Source organism: Bison bison, unplaced genomic scaffold (assembly GCF_000754665.1).
Source record: "Bison bison bison isolate TAMUID 2011002044 unplaced genomic scaffold, Bison_UMD1.0 scf7180017864148, whole genome shotgun sequence".
Taxonomy (NCBI): domain Eukaryota; kingdom Metazoa; phylum Chordata; class Mammalia; order Artiodactyla; family Bovidae; genus Bison; species Bison bison.
In genome coordinates, this window is record NW_011494720.1 from 67,442 (window position 1) to 76,671 (window position 9,230).

The 9,230-nt window shown below is 51.0% G+C and overlaps 1 pseudogene; it reads right to left on the reverse strand.

Moving 5' to 3' along the window:
• Nucleotides 1–5,435: 5,435 nt before the first annotated feature.
• Nucleotides 5,436–8,392, reverse strand: LOC104989268 (annotated as a pseudogene).
• Nucleotides 8,393–9,230: the final 838 nt, after the last annotated feature.

Genomic DNA, 9,230 nt, shown 5'->3' on the forward strand with positions numbered 1-9,230 from the left:
GACTCACACGCAGTCTGGCGCCATGCTTGGGGTGACACAAGCTGCCACTCAAGGAGAGCAGCAAACTCTGTGAATCAACAGGTGCAAAGGAGATAAGAAGGTTCTCAACAGACTCACTAGAGTCTCTTTGTGGGACAGACCTGTGCTGGGAGGCTGGTTGGAGGACAAGAGACCCACAAGGGTGGGCAGGACTCAGGGTTGGGTGGGGCAAGAGCTTGGTGGGGCTAGGTGAGCTGAGTAGGGAGACTCTCCCTTCATAAAAGGGCCGGGGGCGGGAGCCTGGGTTGAATCCCCCAGAGGAGGCAACCCGGAAGCCCCTGGTAGACTCAGACCACAGGGAGGAAGGACTGGGAGAACAGGAGGAAGTCAGAGGCTGCCGTGAGAGATGGGCCGGGTCAGCCCCGTGTGAGGAGTGTAGGCCCCAGGGACCTGGGCACCCAGACTCACCCCAGGCATGTCCCTGACGCCCGGCCTCACCCCAGATCCCCAGGCGTGAGGTCAGAGGTGGAGGGCTACAGAGACTGGAATTAGTACCTGAAGCAGTTTCACAGATGTGGACTATAGATAACTCCAGAAACAGGAATCTAGACAAAATTCTGACTCTGCTAGTTTCTTCATCTTGCCATGCCTCAATTTACACATTTGTAAATGGGAAACGCTACCTACGGGAATGAAGAGAGGCTAAACATTCATTTAGGACCTGAGGAGATCATGCAGGTAACCCTGAATTTGTACATGCTGAGGACTCGCCAACCCCTGTCTCAGGAGTTGTTGTTTAGTCACTAAGTCGTATCTCTGTGATCCTGTGGACTGTAGCCCGCCAGCCTCCTCTGTCCATGGGATTTCCTCAGGCAAGAATATTGGAGTGTGTTGCCATTTCCTCCTGCATGGGATCTTCTACATCCAGGGATGGAACAGACATCTCCCACATTGACAGGCAGATTCTTTACCGCTGAGCCACCTGGGAAGCCCCTTATCAGGTGTTAGTGCCGCTAAAAAAAACACAAGGACCACAGGGATCCAGAGAAGGGGATGGATAGAAGAAAGGTGAGGGACAGATCACTGAACTTTTGAGGAACATCAGTCCCACAGAGGGTGTGGGGAGCCTGGGGGAGCCCCCAGAGGAGACTCCTGTGGGAGGACTCTGGGGACTCATTCTCTTCTCAACTGGCCAACCAGGCTCCTCCCCAAGAGTGGATCACCCTGGGGCTTCAGGTGGCATGGGCTGCTGGCATCAACTTCAGTCTTGCCATCCTGGTCCTGCTTCTGCTGCCCAACTGTGTCCACGAAGCGCAGCGTGGTGAGTTCCCAGTGAACCTGCTGGGAGGGGGTGGGGTTGATGCATTATAAGCAGAGAGCGGGACCCGAGCTGGCCTTGGTTAGAGAGCCCACGGGCGTGGTGTTGCCTCCGCCTCCTCCTCCTCAATCCTTAGGTGAGCTCCTTTCCTTGTTGGCACCTCCTGGGCTGGTTGGCCACTTTCAGGCCAGCAAAAGGGCAAACTGGTTGAAATTGCAATGCTCACACAATGGGAGGTGGGGAGGCAAGAGGACAAGGAGAGCATGGCAGGAAACACTGCCATCCCTAAGCTCCCAGCCCCTCAGCCATGCCTCCAGGAGTGGGAGCCCCCGTGGCAGGCCTGGGACAGGCGACCTTCCTGTAGGGAGGAACCGGGACACCCCCTGAAAAGCACCACACCACTGATCTCATCTGTTCACACAAACCCTTCTCCTCGACATGACTCCCTGCCCTTGACTCCCAGGCATCTTTACCAGCTATAAACCACCCATGCCACCTGGAAAGGCTCTCCCTTCCCCAGACACATCCCCTTAGTGGCCACACTCCTGCCCCGCAGCTCACTAAGTTCATTCCACATCTTTGCATCCCGAGAAGCCCAGGGCGTCCAATACCTTCCCACCTGCGAAGGGACCCGAATCACACTCTCCACCACTGGCATCTTATCCCCTTGCCTGAGGACTTACCCCAGCAAAAGCTTCCCAGCCTGGTCCTCAGGAGGGATGAGAGCCCAGTCGCCCAAAGTGTGACATGGGGCCTGAGGGTGAGGAGGGGGAACCCCCACTTCTACCCTTTGGTCCCACATTCATATCATCCACAAATCATGGAGATGGCAGCCTATAATGGTTATTGATTAAGACAGGAGTTGGGGAAATCTACAGAAGACAAATCTGTTCATCTCTTCAGGCCTTTTGGCGTCTGTCTCTGTGCACCTCCAGGTTTGTGGTGCGACAACAGGCAAAGACAATGTGAAAAACCAAAGGAATCCCTCTGACCACTGCCCTGGTTTGCAAACCCCAGCACTGGGTGACTCATCGCCTGGGGAATTATCCAGGGGCTCCCTCAGCTGCCTGTTTATGAATCCCAACCCTGCCCGGTCCTGCCTTGTAGCCTCTCATGGTGGGAATGTGATAGGAGGGTGGGTCCTGCAGTTACAGGCTAAGGCCCCCCTCCTCTGCTGTAGAGTGGCTTCCTCGGTCCAAGGGGCCACGGGGACCCTGTGTAACCACAGAGGCGAGCAGAGGACAGGGAGGTACCACAGTTCTGCTGTCAGGTCTTGGTCCCCTGCTGGTCATCTTATCTGTTCCCTGTGGCCCTGCTTATGCCAAGCCACACGATCACTTCTATCCTATGACAGCTGACCTCTCAGCTGAGCCCAGTTCATCAAGACCGGAGGTCCCTTCTCTACCAGACTCAGGACCATATCAGTAGCCATGTTTAAATGATAGGGTTTCCTCACTCAAGTAGTGTGGTTGTGCCTATGACCCTGTGGGGCTGGGTTGTGATGCTCTGATTAGGATGTCACAAGCTGTCCCTGGGGGAGGGTATGGCAACCCACACTGGTATTCTTGCCTGGAGAATCCCATGGACAGAGGGACCTGGTGGGCTACAGTCCATAGGGTCGCAAAGAGTCAGACATGACTGAAGTGACTTAGCAGGCAGGCAGGTTACCCCTGGCACGATTTCCCCCACTGGTGGACTTCTGTGTCATGGGTGCTACAGGGTCCTAGGGTCCCAGTGGCAGTTCCCGCCACACTCATTCCTTCATATCCTTCCCATGAACACCTTCCACAGCTGAGTTGAGCAGTTGCAGAGGCCTCTGGTCTGCAAATTCTGAAATATTTAGTGTCCGGCCATTGATAGAAATGCTTTACACCACGCAGATATAAAAAGGAGATGTGAAGGGATCACAGCCCTGCATGCTTTCAGGCCATGATTGTCACTAATCTGTCATTTTACCCAGAAAAGGGTGGTCTTGCACATTCTGTTTGTAGCAAAGGAAAGGCAATATGAGAATGTACTCATACTTCTCAACTATGGCAGCCTTCACCCCATTCCTAACTACGGAGATTTTTCCATCACTGGTTCAAATCTGGAGAATGTGAAATAACCACTGTGTGGGTCTTCACACACCGTGATACCCCTATAAGCAGGATGCAGGATGGTCATGTATTCAATACCCTGCATCTCATGCATCACATTGATAACAGCGGGCCGCGATGATGGTTCAGATCCCTGGACATGATGTGAGTCACACACTGGGTCCATAGGAATGTGGGGTGGCTTCTGCTTCCCAGTGTGCACTTACCTGAGTCAATGGCCGTGTGGCTTCCAAGGATGGGGAAGGCCAGAGGACTGCTGCACTGCGCTTGCCATGGTGATAAGAGGGCCCTCCTGCTAGAAACTGGCCTTTCTCTGTAGTAATGGATTCTCAGTTCTGATAACTGTCTCAGTTCTACAAACTGGGCAAAGTATCCAGACAAGCTGTTGGGATGGCTGTTTTCAGCGTCCTGATCATCCAGCTTGTGTTCTACTTTCTTTTCGTTTCTTGGGTTTTTTGTTTTTTGGTCGGCTGCCTGGCATTGGGGATCTTAGTTTCCTGACCAGTGATCAACCCGGGCACCTGGCAGCAAAAGCCCAGAGTCCTAACCAGTGGAGCCCCAGGGCCTTCCTTGGTCTCATTCCTTTCAGTTGTGCAGTTTGTATCTAGGTTGGCCGCCCATCCAGGGTGTTTGCCTCTAGGATTGCCCTGTGCTGGGAACCAGCGTCATACTCTGCAGTCAGGACCTGGCAGCCATCCCGTCTCTCTACTCATATCAACCATTGCGCCTGCTTTGTTCCTGACACGGTGCATCCCCACCTGGGATCTGCATATGTTCAATCCCTGTTTCTGCTGGAAGCCCACTGGAGACACCATCTCCGAGCAGCATCCTGACCTTCAGCAAAAGCCCTCCTGTGTTACCGACCAGTGCTCTTGGACTCGATCAATAGAAGTTGGTAAAAGGCCAGACACAAATTCAGGGGGAAAGAAGCTTTATTGGGACTCATGAGGGAGCAAAAACAAGTAACATGTTCCCTTGCTGACTCCAGAGGGTGGGGGAGCCGGTCCCGCATATGAGTTGAGGGTGGGGGCGGGTCCTGGGTTCAGGCCAGAGGGGTGACCTGGGTGGTGTGTTCCCCCTTGGTGGTGCTGTGTGCAGGGATCATGACCAGTACCCTGCTTTTGCTCCTGGCTGCTCTGAAATCCCCTTGAGTTTTTGGTCTTTTTGTATCTTGTTTTTCATAATTTGACCCAACTGCACATGCATGCAATTATTTTCAGCCCTTTATAATTTCTTCATATTTTGATGCTTGATGTGACTTTTGTCCAGGTACATTCACTGCAGCAAACTGTCCCAGCCTGTCTCATTCCCCACTGAGGGGTTCTACACACTTATTCTTAAGGGTTAAGGGGCTGAAGCTTTCTTCTATCAAAACTTCTCCCTGCTGGACAGGGACCACTGAACTGAGCCTCCCCTCAAGGTATAGAAGTTTTTCACAAAGACCTACTGCTGCTGCTCCAGGAGCACAGGCCTGACCTCAGCCCTTCCCACAGTCTCTGCTGTGGGGCTCCTGCCTTGCCTGCTTGACCCAAGCTACTTCCTATGAGAACAGGCCTTTGGAGTTGGGTCTGCAAAGGCCTTCCTGCCCCTTCCTCCTGGGATGAGAGCCCGGCCCCTCTCATCTTGGCCCCTGGGTGGGTCCCCTCCCTGCTGACACATCATGTGGAGCCCCCCAGCTGCTCTCAGCCCCTGTGAGTCCTGCCCTCGCCCTGAGTGCCTGCTATTCTCATACCACCTACCGGGGGCCCTGCCAGCCAGCAGTCTGTGCTCAGTCAGGGGACTTGGCTGAACCCTTTAAGCATCAATAGGCCCTCAGCCTAGTGAGGGCCCCTCCCTTTTCACAATGTCACCTGACAGCGGGGACCTCTCAGAACTCAGGGCTGAGCTTGTCGAGTTCTGCTCTCAGGTGATATGGGGTCTTATCCCCCTGCTCATTTCCAGGATGAGGAGGTTCAGTGAGGGGCAGGGGTTGGCTGGGATTCACCTTCCTCGTCCTCACGCCAGGCCCTGTGCCCCTGCCTTCCCTCTGAATTCTGCCCTCAGTACCTGTTTCTGGAACTCAGCCCAGAATCTGGGCTGATGAAACCAGTTGTGATGAAATGCATGAGGACCACAGAGAGGATCAAGGTGATGGACTTGATGGCTATGGTTGTTGACTGGACTGTGAGGGGAGCTTTGGTTAGTGATACTGCAAGGAAAATAAGAGTGAAGCCCTTCTACATACCCTAAACTGAGCAGATGCCTCCTCAACCCCCCTTACTCAGGTAGCCTACTATAGAGTCTGGGTTTTTTTTTTTAATTGGAGGATAATTTCTTTACAATGCTATGTTGGTTTCTGTTATAGGACAAAGCAAATGAGCCATAATTATATATATACCCCCTCCATCCTGAGCCTCCTTCCCTGCCCCCATCCCAACCCTCTAGGCCATCACATAGTGCCAGGCTGGGCTCCTTGCGTTATATAGCAGCTTCCCACCGGTTAGCTATTTTCCACATGATAGTGTGTATATAGGGGCTTCCCTGATAGCTCAGTTGGTAAAGAATCTGCTTGCAATGCAGAACCCTGGTTCAATTCCTGGGTCAGGAAGATCCTCTGGAGAAGGGATAAGCTACCCACTCCAGTATTCTTGGGTTTCCCTGGTGGCTCAGCTGGTAAAGAATCCGTCTGCAGTGTGGCAGACCTGGGTTTGATCCCTGGGTTGCAAAGATACCCTGGAGAAGGAAAAGGCTTCCCACTCCAGTATTCTGCCCTGGAGAATCCCATACAGTCCATGAGGTTGCAAAGAGTCAGACATGACTGAGCAACTTTCACTTCCAGTGTGCATATACGTCACTGCTACCGTCTCAGTTCCTCCACCCTGCCCTTCCCCTGCTCTGTTCACAAGTCTGTCTCTGTGTCACGCAGTCATTTCAACCAACCATATGGCAGCCCCTGTGACAGGTCCTGAGGTGAGATGGAGGAAAGGAGGCGCCCCATCTCCACAGAGCTCAGACAGTGGATGGGCGAGCAAGGGTCCCCAGGCAGCCCCTCAGTCCTGCGTGACATCAGATGAGGCGACATGAGGATGGGAACAGATTAAGTCCTCTCAGGAGCTGATGTTTGAGGTGGTATTGACAGATTTCCAGAACTAGAATAGCCGATATTTTTAAAGAGTTTGTAGAGAGAGGGTCAGTAAAAAGGAAATCTCTAGAATCGGAGTGGTGCCCTCATGTTAGGGGTGAGCAAGAATCCATGTACAATGGTTCAAAGGCCGGTGCTGTGAGGGAGATGTCAGGAGGCAGAAGAGGAAAGAGGATCACAGAGCATCCCCAGGGCCATTGTTCTCCCAGGAACTGTTCAGCTTGAATAGATCACTTTCACACACACACACACACACACACACACACACACACACACAGAGGGGTGGGTCCATGCCCCTTTGAGTGGACTACCACTTCTCCTCATCTCACTTACCCGTGGTCTTCAACATTTCCTCCTAGCGCACCAAGAAATTCTGAAGCCAGACCCGACAGTCTCCCATGGAGACCTTCTTGAAGAAGTTGGTCACAGCTCTGTCCTTCTCCCACTTCTCTCTCATCTGTTTCTCTCCAGAATGAACGACTATCCAGTGTCCATTCTCTGAATCAAAGAGGACATTTGTCCATTGAAAGCAAACTGCCAGTATCCACTGGTGTGTCCATCCTCTTCACACCAACACGTTATCTTGCCCTGTAGGGTGAGAGGGGCTGCCTCCACTGTGGGAAAGAAATAGCTCAGCTTCTGGGCTTGACAGAATCTTTGCCCCACTTGGGTCCACTTCCCCTGGGACCACCTAATCTGGCTCTGGTCTCTCCTCCAAGTCCTGGTCCTTCCACTGGACTACTAAGGAAGGACAATATCCTTTATTTTTTACCTGAAAACAATGAATGTAGCTAAGGCCTCAATCTGGCCCTCCTGCCCTTGGACTTTCTTTTTCCATTTATTTTTTACTTGAAGGATAATTGCTTTAGAATATTGTGTGGTTTCTGCCATGCATCAGCATGAATCAGCCATAGGTGTACATATGTCTCCTCCCTGTTGAACCTCCCTCCCACTTCCCTCTCATCCTACCCCTCTAGGTTGTTATAGAGCCTTGGTTTGAGTTCCCTGAGTCATACAGCAAATTCCCACTGGTTATGTACTTTACATATGGTAGTGCTTCCGTGTTACTCTCTCCATTTGTCCCCCTCTTCTCCTTCCTTCTCCCGCCCCGCCATGTCCATAAGTCTGTTCTCTATGTCAGAGTCTCCATGCTGTCCTGCAAATAGAGTCATAATAATTTCTGTCTATATGGGTTAATTTATGGTATTTGTTTTTCTCTTTCTGACTTACTTCACTCTGTATAATAGGCTCCAGGTTCATCCACCTCATTAGAACTGACTGAAATACATTCCTTTTTACGGCTGAGTAATATTCCACTGGATAGATGTACCAGAGCTTCTTTATCCATTCATCTGTTGATGGATATCTAGGTTGTTTCCATGTCTTAGCTATTGTAAATAGTGCTACAATGAATATTGGGATACATGTGTCTTTTTCTCTTTTGGTTTCCTGAGGGTATATGCCTAGTAGTGGCATTGCTGGATCATATGGTAGTTTTGTTTCTAGATTTTAAAGGAATCTCCATACTGTCTTCCATAGTGGTTGTATCAATGTACATTCCCACTGACCTAACTCACCCAGGACCCTGTGTTTCTCCATGTAATGTCAGGCAGTTGCTCCTTGAGCAACTCCCTGATGCCCAATGTCTCTGCTTGTGTTTTCCAGACCTTTGTAGTTTTCACTTCCTCTCATGTACTCGATCTTAGACCCACCACAATCATAGGAGAGAAAATCCTTTCCATCCACCTGGTCTTGAACCACACATCATGGTTGCCTAGGTCTGGTCTGAGGATCAATGGTGAAATGATACGAAAGAGAGTAAGCATCTATGAAGGCAAAACACAGCAAGGGTGGGGTCGGGAAAAAGAGATCCATAGCACCCCTCCACCCCCAGTTATGTGAGAGCAGAATAAAGCTGCAGGTCTGGGCTCTCTAAGCAAGGACCTCTCTGCCTGGCACCACCCTCAGCAGTTACAGGTTGAGGAAGAGGACGAAGCCTCTGTCAGGCAAGAAGCCATGCAACATTATGTCCACTCTGTTCACAAGGCCAACACCTAGCATTAGCCAACATATTTTTCTCCAGAGCTGTGCCAGGCCAGTTCAGAAGGAAAGCTGTAAACCTAGAGGACTGGCAGAATCTAGCCCAGTGTCCTGAGGGGAGATGGTGAGCACGGGAAGGCCGCTTCTGAGGAAGAGGGGTCAGGTGTGTGGTCACAATTGCACTCATCTCACACGCTAGCAAAGTAATGCTCAAAATTCTCCAAGCCAGGCTTCAACAGTATGTGAACTGTGAACTTCCAGATGTTCAAGCTGGGTTTAGAAAAGCCAGAGGAACCAGAGATCAAATTGCCAACATCTGTTGGATCATCAAAAAAGCAACAGAGTTCCAGAAAAACATCCATTTCTGCTTTATTAACTTCTGCTTATTAACTTAGGCTTTATTATTTACTTCTGCTTATTTATTTTTATGCCAAAGCCTTTGACTGTGTGGATCACAACAAACTGTGGAAAATTCTTCAAGACATGGGAATATCAGACCATCTGACCTGCCTCCTGAGAAATCTATATGCAAGTCAAGAAGCAACAGTTAGAACTGGACATGGAACAACAGACTGTTGTTGGAGTGTTACACAGGAGCCCACTCTTGGACCCTGGAAGGGGTTCCCCTTCATGCAACCGTATTAGTAAAGTCACAAGTCCAATAGGAAAAGGA